Here is a 14,282-nt window from a genome sequence, read left to right on the forward strand (position 1 = left end):
TCTCCCCCTAGTACTCTTGCTGTCAATCAACCTCATGCTCGTTTAGGTAAGAAAGAATTTGAACCAATGCAGCTAGGATGGCTTAACCTACTTTTTCTGCACACTCCAAGCCAACCTATGTTTATATAGTGGAAACCTGCAACATCTCATTCACACCTACTGGGGGTCTATATGAAAAGGGCGCCGGTAAAAAAGGGCACCTGGTGGAGCCCATATATACCAACTTTGGCTACAAAAAAGGCGCCTGGTGTAGCCCATATAAACTTCGGCTACAAAAAAGGCGCTTGGTGTAGCCCATATAAAAACTTCGACTACAAAAAAGGCGCTTGGTGAAGCCCATATAAAAACTTTGACTACAAAAAAAGGCGCCTGGTGTAGCCCATATAAAAACTTCGCCTACAAAAAGACTCCGGGATGTGTAAATTACTATTCTCCCTCCAGGCCGCCATGCATAGTGGGGGAATGAAATAATTCGGCTTACAGTGCTTGTAGCCCATATAAAAACTTCGGCTACAAAAAAACTCCGGGATGTGTAAATTACTATTCCCCCTCCAGGCCGCCATGGATAGTGGGGGAATGAAATAATTCGGCTTCGAGCACTTGTAGCCCATATAAAAACATAGGCTACAAAAAAAGGCAATAATATGGGCTACAAAGGGGCACCTTACTGTAGCCGAAAACCTTGTAGCCGAAAAAAATATGGGCTACAAAGGGGCGCCCTACTGTAGCCGAAAACCTTGTAGCCGAAAAATATGGGCCACAAAGGGGAGCCCGCTTGTAGCCTATATCAAAACTCGGGCGCCCTTTTCTACACCTTGTAGCCCATATTTCCAGAAATAACATTGATGTCTATGGCGGCGCCCTTTTCATACAGGCAGCTCGGGCGCCCTTTTCAACCGATACCCCTACTGGGTATGACTCTAGGCTAGTCCTTTGCCACACTCACCAAGAAATATTCCAAGCTAAGAACTAGCACCCACTTCACTACCAATAACAGCGCAGAGACACAGGGTAAGGATCGAGGGAAGTAGAGACACAAGTTAAGGATCAGAGAGGAGTGCAGAGACGACAAGATGTGCGCTGACACTGCGGAAGTCTTCCACAAGCGTGTCAAAATGATAGAACCCAGCTTTTGGTGCTAAGCACCAGTAGAGGGGAATTCCCACTGGCAGATGGAGCTGTGGAGTGCAGAGGAATAAACCCTCTGTGCTGCCACAGATGCCAGATGGAAATTGTACGAAGAGAAGCAACACAGGGCAACATAGCCCCTAAAGAGAGAGAGCACAGAGACAGAATCAATGTGTGTCCACCAAACTAGTCGCCACCCAGCGACGGTGAACACACAACAGCGGAAACGAAGTGGGAACGCAATCGCAACAATGACGATTGCCAAATAGTGACACCAGACTGAGCAGGACAGAGCACGAGAGTAGCAAAGGCACAGCAAACAACAATCAGAGGATAAGGAAAATAACAAACGCTAGCTAAACGCGAACACCGCACTCATTCGCAACAGCGAACACGTTTTCTGCACGATCACCACGCGTTAGGCGCCCAGTGATAAGCGTGCCACCCTAACTAGCCACAAGTAACACAAATGAGCACAAACAGACAAGACAGACAAATGAGGTAGCCAGTAGCAACCGCTGCTCCAGCTTACACTCCAGGAACTCAGATCAGAAGAATCCACAGCTGCTACCGCTAGAAGCTAGTGCGATCCAAACAACACAGAGCGATTCGCTATCAACCGACGCTGGCGACAGCGCAATCACGACAGACAAGACAGGACAGAATAGGCAGTACAAATTATACACAAACTGACTGCACTAAATAGGAATGCAAGGAGCACTCCCCAAGAATTAAGTATACTAAGATAGCAGTGGCTGACACTCCAGGTGAGTCCAGCAGGATCAAGCCTTCAAAGGAGGCAGCTAGGCTGTTTGCATGACAAGTGTATGCAAATTGCTCAGCAGCAGAGCAGGTCTGAAACTTGCAAAGCACAGGCAGGTCTCTTTTCCAGAGACCTGCAGCCCTCAGACTTAAGGAATGGACAAACAGCTGTCTGCCCGTGCAGACAGCTGAGCAGATCGTTAAACGTACTCTCTCTGTTAGCAATTCAAGACTAGGTACAAACATCTCCCTGCTATTTGATCCAGCATGTTAGGAGTACACCTGTGTATTCTAGCAGTGGAAAAAAACACGTGGTGGAGAAGGAGGATGAGAAGGAGGAGGGTGTCTTTGCAGACGTTGTGATTTTTATGCAGAGACTAGGATGCAAGCATGCTGACAATTTAGATTGTATGAGATTTTCCCACTAACTACTGTCAGAGATTTGGGTGACATTTATGTTGTCATGCTGTAAAGTAGCCATCTTCTTGTGTATCAGGCAAAATACATTTTTTGGAAGTGTGAAAAAAATGTAAATTTTAACTCAGTAAAGCATTACAGTGGGTTCTGTTAATATGTTGTGATGATGCCAACATGCTGTATTGATTTATCTGCTAATTTCTGTCAGAATTTTTGGTGGCATTCATGTCATCTTGGGGCAAACTAACAACCGCATGTATAGGTTTATAACACAACATTACATTTTTTTGTGAAAAATAATTCTGCTCCATGGAAAACTATCTGCGTGCAGTTTGTATGTGTTTGCATGCATTTCTTCCAGGTACTCCAGTTTTCTCCCAATCTGACATCTCATAAATATACCACTTCCCCTCCCCCGGGACGGGTAACTACGTTCCTGCAAATTCCCTCTTCCCCTTGCAGGGACAAAGCTACTACGTCTCTTGCCGCCGCGCACTCCCGCTCGCGCCCCCGTGCTCGTTTTTACCGCCAATCATTATACGGGAGATGAATGAATGGGAATGCATTCATTTCTATCCCCATATGCAGGCCCGGATTTTCCGGCTCTTCTCGTTGTGCAGCGTTTTCTGCCACACTTTTTCCTTCCCACAGACTTCCCACTGAGGTGCCTTGATACAGCACTCTGGGAACAGCCTATTCGTTCAGAAATTTCTTTCTGTGTCTTACCCTCTTGCTTGAGGGTGTCAATGATGGGCTTCTGGACAGCAGTCAGGATGGCAGTCTTACCCATGATTGCGGTTTTGAGTAATGAACCAGGCTGGGAGTTTTTAAAAGCCTTAGGAATCTTTTGCAGGTGTTTAGAGTTAATTAGTTGATTCAGATGATTAGCTTAATAGCTCATTTAGAGAACCTTTTCATGATATGCTAATTTTTTGACGTAGGAATTTTGGGTTTTCATGAGCTGTATGCCAAAATCATCAATGTTAAAACAATAAAAGGCTTGAACTACTTCAGTTGTGTGTAATGAATCTAAAATATATGAAAGTCTAATGTTTATCAGTACATTACAGAAAATAATGAACTTTATCACAATATGCTAATTTTTTGAGAAGGACCTGTATTACACCATATTGGGCTCTCAGTTTTTCTATTTTTTTCTAAAGTTTAGAAAGTTTACACAGCAAATCTAGCTGCAAACAGCTTCAACAGTTTATGATTAGTTCTGATGATGTGAAACTGTTAAAGAAACACCAAGTCTTTTCAGTGCTGCTGAGTAGATTTTTAATCTGGAGGTTCACTTTAAAGAAGGGGACTCAGTGGATCTCCAATTGTATGATATAGAGGTGATAGCAAAATATGTATTATAGGTGGGAGAAATTGTTTGTCAACTTTCACTAATTCGATCAGACATAGGGCCATCATAGGATTTAAAAGAAAGTTCTGAATAAAAAAGTATTGGATCAATAACTTAATATGGGACTCTCCCACATCATATGCATAAACATTCCAACCTGTACACAGCACTTGTGAAGGAGGTGGAGAGGCTGGCGCAGTACACAAGATCCTGCTGAGCACTAAATAGTAACTGTCTACAAATCTTTGTCTGCAAACAGTGGCGTAGCAATAGGGGTTGCAGAGGTAGCGACCGAATAGGGGCCCTTGGGCCAGAGGGGCCCCGAGGGGGCCCTCCCTCAAGCACAATATTAGCTCTCTATTGGTCCTGTGTTGGTAATAATCACTTCTATAGATGCTTTAAATAGTAGTAATCATTAACACACTGTTCCCCATCCCCTTCTTGCACCTCTAGCACTGTTGTTGTCTTTGGCAGGTTTTGGTGTGCTGCATCAATTGTTATGTATAGAGTGCTTGGGGGGCCCCATGTAAAACTTGCAACAGGGCCCATAGCTCCTTAGCTACGCCACTGTCTGCAAAGCTTTGTATGATTCCTTATCAGTGGCTGAGCAGATGTGGGCATCAGAACTGTGCAGAGACCAGATAGCTTTTTCTCTCTGCACCCTTAGTTGTCAGTCTCCCAGGAATTGAAAAATATTTTTTTGTCCTGGATTGCCAGATAATTTACAGCACCCATCCTGACCTGCTCTTAGAGGCGCTCAGAGGCTGGAGCCTCCCCAGCCTCAGAATCAGCCCGGGCATGCTGACTATCTTCGGAGGTGCTCTAAATCTAATTCCTACCATAGCCGTAGCCCAATGTCCCTGTCATATTATTATTATGTATTTATATACTGTAGCTCTGTCATCTTCTGCAGCACTTTACAGAGTACTGTACATCCTCAGAGCTGCTCACTATCTAATTCCAAACAAAAATCATAATTGAATGTCTTTACTATAGGCCTGTTTAGGGGTAATGAGTTAACTAATTAGAATGTTTTTGGGATTTGGATAAAAACTAAAATGCTAAAATGCTTTGAGGAAACCCATACAAACAGGAAAAAAATATGAATTCCATGTAGATTGAGTCCTGGCCGGCCAAGATGCAAACATATGATTCGGCGCTACAAGATGAGCTTTATCCTCTAAGCCATAGTTCTGCCCATAGCTGTCATCTTTCCTGACCTATTCTCCCACCACGTCACTTCTTCATCTACTCCCCTACCACATTGTGCTTACCTCCACCATAGGGTATGCACCCCCAGGGGCGGACTGACAACTCATGGGGCCCCCGGGCAATAGGAGATTATGGGGCCCCCATACCAGTGTTTCCCACCTTTCACGTTATATTTTTACAGACTAAGATATAATAATTTATTGACAACAGTAAATATGTTATATTGAGATATTACACAGTGACAAAAACGCCAAAAAATGGGTGTGGTCACGCAACAGAATGTGGGCGTGGTCATGGGTGGGGCAAAATATACATGACCTTAGCAGTGGTGTAAAAGGTCTGCTGGGGAAGTTTGAACTCTGCCATAGTGCTTCCCCCCAAAATACATGTAATCTGACAGCATTTCACCAAAAATCCATGCAATTTGGCAGAGGTTCCTCCAAAATACAGATAATATGGCAGTCGTTCCCCCAAAATAGACGTTATCTGGCAGCAGCGGTTCCCCCAAATATACATAATTTGGCAGCGGATCACCAAAAATACATGTAGCAGCAGTGGTTCCCCCAAAATACACAGAATCTGGAAGCAGCAGTTCCCCCATTATACACAATCTGGCAGCGGTTCCCCAAAAATACACATAATCTGGCAGCTGTTTCTCAAAATACACTTAATCTGGCAGCAGCAGTTCCCCAAAAATAGTTAATCTGGCAGCAGTTCCCCCAAAATAGGTGCCCCCAGTATAGGTAACCAGGTCAAAGGGTATCCCCAGTGGAAGTATCCAGGTCTATAGGTTTTCCCAGTGCAGGTATCCAGGTCTATAGGTGTCCCCAGTATAAGTAGCCTAATCTACAGGGGTCCCCAGAATAGATAACCAGGTCTATAGATGTCCCCATTTAAGATAGCCAGGTCTATAGATGTCCCCAGTTAAGATAGCCAGGTCTATAGCTGTCCCCAGTATAGGTAGCCAGGTCTACAGGTGTCTCCAGAATAGGTAGCCAGGCCTATAGGTGTCCCCAGTACAGATAGACAGGTCTATAGGTGTCTCCTGTATAGATAGCCAGGTCTTTAGGTGTCCCCAGTATATGTAGCCAGGTGTATAGGTGTCCCCAGTATAGCCAGGTCTATAGGTGCCCCCAGTATATGTAGTCAGGTGTATAGGTGCCCCCAGTATATGCAGTCAGATGTATAGGTCTCCCCAGTATAGCCAGGTGTATAGGTCTCCCCAGTATAGCCAGGTGTATAGGTGCCCCCAGTATATGCAGCCAGGTGTATAGGTCTCCCCAGTATAGCCAGGTTTATAGGTGCCCCCAGTATATGTAGCTAGGTCTATAAGTACCCCCAGTATATGTAGTCAGGTGTATAAGTGCCCCCAGTATATGTAGTCAGGTGTATAGGTGCCCCCAGTATATGCAGCCAGATGTATAGGGGTCCCCAGTTTAGCCAGGTTTATAGGTGCCCCCAGTATATGTAGCTAGGTCTATAAGTGCCCCCAGTATATGTAGTCAGGTGTATAAGTGCCCCCAGTATATGTAGTCAGGTGTATAGGTGCCCCCAGTATATGCAGCCAGATGTATAGGGGTCCCCAGTTTAGCCAGGTTTATAGATGCCCCCAGTATATGTAGCTAGGTCTATAAGTGCCCCCAGTATATGTAGCCAGGTGTATAGGTGCCCCCAGTATATGCAGCCAGGTGTATAGGTCTCCCCAGTATAGCCAGGTCTATAGGTGCCCCCAGTATATGCAGCCAGGTGTATAGGTCTCCCCAGTATATGCAGCCAGGCTTGAAGGTGTCTCCAGGAGGGGAGACAGCCAGTGAAGGAGGGCGATGGGCATAGCAGCGGAGAAGGGGGGAAGTTTCCCCCCCCCTCCTCTCACCTTGGGGCCCCCCTTCCTGGCTCTCCCCTCCGTAATCTGTAAGACAGCTGGAAGCGGCTGACAGCGGGCGGAGACTTACCGCTGTTCAGCCACTGGAGGCATCGCTGATCTGTGTGCAGTGCAGCTAGTCTGGGCTTCTCAAGCCCACACTAGCTGCACACAGATCAGCGATCCCTCCGGTGACTGAACAGCGTCTCCGCCCGCTGTCAGCCGCTTCCAGCTGTTTTACAGATTACGGAGGGGAGAGCCAGGAAGGGGGGCCCCAAGGTGAGAGGAGGGGGGGAAACTTCCCCCCTTCTCCGCTGCTATGCCCATCGCCCTCCTTCACTGGCTGTCTCCCCTTCTGGCTGCTCAGGGTTCTATGGCGGGTGGCGGGCCCCCCCTGACCATGGGCCCTCGGTCCGTGCCCGAGTGCCCTAATGGTCAGTCCGCCCCTGTGCACCCCTCAACTTTTCTACCATCTCACTGTGTCAGCTATTCCCTATCATGATAGTCTCACTCCTCCTCAGCTATCTTCACGAACTGCTAAGAGCTCCCCCTTTTACTTTGTCCTGCCCTTTCCCACTTTCATTAACACCTACTATTTCTATAGCCCCCACTATGGTCAATGTTATCACATTCTGATGTTTTAATGCTTATTCCGAAGGGAGGTGGCACTTGTTACAATATGTATTTGTCTTGTCATTGGTTTTTTTCTTTACCAGGGGAGCTAATAGGCTTCTAGCCCGAAGCACCAAACAGGTCACAAACAGCCCTGTAAGTAATGTCCATTGCAATTCAAGATAGCAATGTGTGCATGAATTACTGGAACACACATTTTCTTACAACTGATACAGTCAAAATGTCTTTGGTAATTAAATAACTGGAAATAAGGAAGGTTGTATTTCTTATTTAGTTCACAAAAAGATTTAATTTTGTCACCTAAGAGGACATCATTCAAGCTATGGAGACCCACCTTCATCCAATTTAGTAGATTAAGATGGGGAATTAATACTTTGAGGGTTGAAATATTAAGTGTAGTCTATGGCAAGGGAAGTGATGTGAGAAGGATTTTTAATATAATATCCGATGGTAAGAGTAGATTGAATAGTAGGATACAGAGATGCAGGGGGCCTAGCACCTAGAAATAAGGCTGACAAAATATCTGTAAGATATGCATTTGTCACAACACAGTAACCAAGCAGCTCAGGGTGACCTAAAACCACAAGGAAAGGATAGGGGACTAAAAGAGACCGACAAGCCCTCCTACTAAAATACCTATTTGTCAAATTCCATTTCATGTTTACCCATGCTGTCCCATTATTGCTTAGCTAAATCTAACTTCACCACACTTCTTGTCTGATGGGGCAGAATAAGCATCAGATGGCAAAAACATTAGAACTGGCCCAGTGAGCAAGAAAATAACAACCAGCTAGTTACTATATGCCAAAGTATCATTTGGTGTGAAAGACATTGGATGCCTTTACCTTTTACGAACATTTAAAATGATCCAAAATAATACTTTTAGCTGAAATAAGTGTAATGCAAATAAGTGTTATCCATGTATTGTTTTTAAAGAAAAACAAAAGTTTGCTTTCTTAAAGCAGAAAGAATTTGCGATAATTCAGATTGGAGTGAGCTTAAGATGTCTCCCAGTGCATCACTGCTGAATATATGCAAATTAACCATTGTTGCCCTTAGAAGCTAAACACACCTCCAGAACCACTGGAATGCAATGATGTGTCAGCTTGTTAATTTGTACAGAGCCATAATAATCCAACATGCATACAGACTGTTTCGGATTGTTTGATCATCATCAGTGCATGGCATGGATTAATTTGGCTCTATGGAGTAGGGCTTGTAACACCGAGAGGTACAGACTAACCAGCAAGCTCATGGTGTACCAGAACATATTGGAGTGTGTAAGGGGCTACAATGGTCCTAAAAGCCCCCTTACTAAAATGCTAAGAAAAACAAAAGTTTGCTTTCTTAAAACAGAAAGAATCAGCGATAATTCAGGTTGGAGTGAGCTTGAGATGTCTCCCATCACTACTGAATATATGCAAATTACCCATTGTTACCCTTAGAACCCTTGTTCTTAAAGAGAAACTGTAGTGAAAATAATGTAATGAATAAAATAGCTTTTTTTTTTTACAATATTCATTTATCAATTATTGAGTCAGTGTTCTGAAATTTATCACAGGTGGCAAAATCTTTAGTCCTGTTAGGTGCAGCTCTGCGGAATGTTAGTTCTGGGGTATTCTGCACAATTCTAGCCAAGCAGGGATGTAACTAGAGCAGAGCAGCACCAACTACTAACCTACTTTTTCTTCAATGCAGGGACTATACTTCAGATCAGGTGTTTTTGTGGCTATACTTTTAAGGGTGTGAAGATCATGATGGCCACAACTGTTTTATGACCCTTGTGAGATGGGCCCCGAGGGCCAAGAAGGGCACCAAGTAGAGGGGTGTGAACATTGGGGGGGCCACTTCAAAGTTTCTCTGTAGTTACGCCACTAGCCTAGGCTATGCATCACTGATTCACAAAGCGGTGCTAACCCAGTTAGAGACTTTAGGCGTGATAACCATTGCACCACGCTGGTGAAAAGCCAGTTTAGGCGTGATAAGTTTAGGCGTGATAAGTTTAGGCATGCTAAGTTTAGATAAGTTTAGATCGCACGCAAAGTCCCGCACGCAAAGCAGCGCCATTAAACTCTATGTGAAGTGCACCAGACTTTGCTAGCGCAAAACTTTTGATCAGCTGTGCACTGCGGTGCTAACCCAGTTGGTGCTTAAACTTATCATGCCTAAACTTATCACACCTAAACTTAACATGCCTAAACTTATCACACCTAAACTTACTACACCTAAACTTATCATGCCTAAACTGAGTTTAGGCATGATAAAGGGCTTTTCACCAGCGTGGTAACTGTTAGCACCGCTTTGTGAATCAGGCCCAGGAAGTGTTTCTGATGCTAAAACCAGGAATATTACAGTAAAAGTGGGTATCCTGAACAATGCACTGCAATGTACTATATGTCAGTGTCACTACTAAGTCAAAGATGCTGAGGAGGACTACTTACAGGACATCTGCTTCTCACCTTCAAAAAAATAACTGCCTATCGTATTTTAACATACGTTAAATTAAACTGTGTTTATAAACCTATTGTATTTAGTATTGGTACCAACTAAAAGGACAGATTTGTCCTCTCTGCAGCAGTGGAATAATTTGAGCCAGTGTACATCACAGCTCATGACTATGCTCCATTAGATGCACACATTCAATCTAAAGTTGTAGTATTGCTGTTGGTAATTGGCAGTGATAGTCAATACGATTATACTAATTCTGTGTTGTGGTAGCCATACATCAGGCAATGATGATAAGATTTGACAAAGAGACAAATCTCTCTGATCGAATCTGATTAGAGAGAGATCTGTTGGCTGCAAATACACCGCAGGCCGATTACCGATCAATTTCATGCTGAAATCTCTTGGGAATCAGCCGAGTCTGCCACGTCCGCCAGATTCGCCGCCTTGCGGCTGTACCCCTAGTGCAGTGATGGCTAACCTTAGCACTCCAACTGTGGTGGAACTACAAGTCCTATGAGGCATTGCAATACTCTGACAGCTCTAAGCATAACTCGGGGAGGCAGAGACATGATGGGATTTGTAGTTTTGTCACCGCTGGAGTGCCAAGGTTAGCCCTCACTGCTCTAGTGTATAAATGTACATGTTGATGTGTGCATTTATACATTACCCATCCTGTTCCCGTCCATCTTCTGAATCTGCCGCTCTTTCATTAGCCCTATACAAGCTACCCTACATTGCATTACATTATATTAGCTCTATACACATTACTGCCGCGCACCTGATCGTCCACAACGACCCGATAACTTGCAGCATGTCGGATCAACATGCTCGGCCCGAAATTGGTTGCATCGTCGATTGGGCATGCACTTGGCAGCACTGATTTTCATCCTATTCGATAATAATTATCAAATCAGATGGTTGATCAGCCGCCAAGTCGCTAGATGTATGGGTACATTAGTGTCAGTTTTATGCTCATTTTCTTCATATTTACACAGCTTGCAACTGGACCGATCAAAATGCCCAATAGCAAGCAGCATATATTTGATTATATTTACATGAATATGCACATGCAAGCAGCATGTATTTGATTCAAATTAACATTAAAATTTGTATCAACTCAAAATTACTTAAATTTCACAGACTATCTCCAGTAATAGTCTGGTTGGTGCAGACATTGCAAATACCACAAGAGGGCAGCAATGCTTTAAAAAGAGATTAATAGTAATTCTACGACTTGCATATTGTATAACTGTGCACTTGCTTACACTTAAACACAAACTTGTACAGAGAAAATTCCAAAAGCAATACTGCTGATTAGTGTCAATTATAAGTATACTCTTTGGAGATTGATTTAAAAAAACAAAAACAAAAACAAAAAACCTCTCTCTTCAGCTGCACTTAATATTCATATAGGCTTAAAGGACCACTGTAACAAGAGGGATATGGAGGCTACCATATGTATTTCCTTTTAAGCAATACCGGTTTCCTTACTGTCCTGCTGATCCTCTGCCTCTAATACTTTTATCCATAGACCCTGAACAAGCATGCAGCAGATCAGGTATTTCTGACATTATTGCCAGATCTGACAAGATTAGCTGAACGCTTGTTTCTAGTGTAATACAGACACTACTGCAGCCAAATAGACCAGCAGTGCTGCCAGGCAACTGGTATTGTTTAACTGGAAATAAATATGGCAGCCTCCATAGCCCTCTTGCTGCAGTTGTCCTTCTCTAGAGTCTGTTCTTTGCTGTTGACAGAGATGAGATCTTAAAACTACTCACATTAACTTCCAGAGAACTACATGAAAAATATAATTTGCTCATGTTGTTCAATTTTAGGTCTAGTTGACTTTCAAAAGTACAGTCAAAAAACCTGAAAAGTATCTGAATCACTTTGTTTTATTAACTCTCTGCACAGCCCCAATCTTGTAAAAGTAGGATTGCAATGTGACAGAGGGAAAACACATTGTGCATTATACCTGCAGTGTGATGCATACGTTGAAGCATACAGTGCATACAAAGTATGCTTCACTACATCTGTTATTCGGATCCGCACTTAGAGATGAGCGTAATGACGTAATTACGATTAGTGTTGGGCGAACACCTAGATGTTCGGGTTCGCGAACGTTCGCCGAACATCGCCGCGATGTTCGGGTGTTCGCGCCGAACTCCGAACATAATGGAAGTCAATGGGGACCCGAACTTTCGTGCTTTGTAAAGCTTCCTTACATGCTACATACCCCAAATTTGCAGGGTATGTGCACCTTGGGAGTGGGTACAACAGGAAAAAAAAATTTGAAAAAGAGCTTATAGTTTTTGAGAAAATTGATTGTAAAGTTTCAAAGGAAAAACTGTCTTTTAAATGTGGAAAATGTCATGTTTCTTTGCACAGGTAACATGCTTTTTTTCGCCATGCAGTCATAAATGTAATACAGAGAAGAGGTTCCAGGAAAAGGGACCGGTAACACTAACCCAGCACCAGCAGCAGCACACGTGATGGAACAGGAGGAGGAGGCGCAGGAGGAGAAGGCCACGCTTTTTGAGACACAACAACCCAGGCCTTGCATGAGGACAAGAAGCGTGCGGATAGCATGCTTTGTACCGCCATGCAGTCATAAATGTAATAAAGATAAGTGGTTCAATAAACAGGGACCACGCGGCAACGCTAACCCAGCAGCAGCAGACGTGATGGAACAGGAGGAGGCGCAGGAGGAGAAGGCCACGCTTTCAGGCGCAACTCAGGCCTTGCATGAGGACAAAAAAATGCGTGCGCAAAGCAATGCAATGAGTAGTTTTCAGGACACAATGGGCTATTCGGAGGAGCTATTCCCACCCCCACAATCTTCTACCTGTGAAAGGTCAATGGAACAGCCACAAATGTTGTGCCCGGATTCACAACCTTTTTCTGTGGAAAATGCACCTCGCACTGAAATGCAAGGCGAGGCCGAGGATGAACATGACGTCAACAACTCAACATGACGCAAAATGGGGGCGGAACAGAACGCTGCTTTCAATGTTTTGAAGGCCTTAATTGCCTCCGGTGGCCAGTTAGATGCATCATTCATCACACCCAAATCCCAGAGCAATGTGTGCAGGAATTTGAATCGCAGGAGGTGTACCGAGATCATCTGGACAAGTGACAAAGTGACCAAGTGACCAAGTGACAAGTGACCAAGTGACAAAGTGAAAAGTGACCAGTGACAAAGTGACAAAGTGACTGACAAAGTAACAAAATGACAAAGTGACAAAATGACAAAGTGACAAGTGACAAAGTGACAAGTGACAAAGTGACAAGTGACAAGTGACAAAGTGACAAAGTGACAAAGTGACAAGTGACAAAGTGACAAGTGACAAAATGACAAAGTGACAAGTGACAAGTGACAAAGTGACAAGTGACAAAGTGACAAAGTGACCAGTGACAAAGTGACAAGTGAGAGGTTGTTCTGGGGAGCTCTACTCCACTGCACACAGTCACATATGAGGAGAGGTCTCGTCGGGACTGCTGATCCTCCTCAGCTTGCTCAAAGCCTTGAGGGTTTCTGAAGATCCTCTGCTTGGAGTTCGCCGGGGTTCAGCTTGGTGTCGGGGTCGGCGGCATCCTCCTCACTCCAACGTGGCAGATCTTCTGTTGAAGGAAAAAAAAAAAACATTTTTAAAAGTCCAGTACCGCTTCTGAAGGACTCACCAAGAGATGCAGGAGCGCTTCAATCTAGCGCACCATCGCTCGCTGGGTGATGTCTCTCCCTACGCGCTGGAATTCTACGCTGCACATGCTAGCACGCTTTTGCGCAGTGCCGAGGCGCATTCCAGCAGCTAGCTACCAAGCTTCTGTGGATCTGATTGGGCCACCATGTTGGATCTCTGCCAAGTCCTCCAAAATTTTGAGCAATCCACGTTGCTTGTGACTGAGCAGTGACAACTCTACAGTCAGCATTACAATACCACTGCTGTGTTTACTGAAGAAATCAATGTTGAAGATGGAAACCGCTGGCATGATGCAAGTGGGGGAATCTGAAGATGAAAACGATCAGCGTGATGATACCAACATCAGGCAACCTGCCTCAGGAAACGCTGGTCCCAGCTATGACAAAGAACAGGACGAGGAACAGCTGGAGTTGGAGCAGGAATTGAATGCCCCCACTGCCGAGGGACAGAGCGGTGCACATTGGACTTCCACAATTTAGCGGGAATGGACAGCAGAAGAGGAAGAAAGTGATGCTGGTGACGAATATGGTGCATCACAACAATCACAACGCTCACAAGAGCATGAAGACAGAGGAGTCTGGCAGGATTCTCTGGCACACATGGCTCAATTCATGCTAGACTGCATTGAACGCGGCCCGTGCATTATTCACTATTCATTATTATTCATTATTCTGGACAACACCAATTACTGGGTTTATACCCAGTTTATACAAACACAATGTTAAAAAACTGATTGAAGAAAGTGTCAGACAGGTCAAAAATG

Source organism: Hyperolius riggenbachi, chromosome 5 (assembly GCF_040937935.1).
Source record: "Hyperolius riggenbachi isolate aHypRig1 chromosome 5, aHypRig1.pri, whole genome shotgun sequence".
NCBI lineage: Eukaryota > Metazoa > Chordata > Amphibia > Anura > Hyperoliidae > Hyperolius > Hyperolius riggenbachi.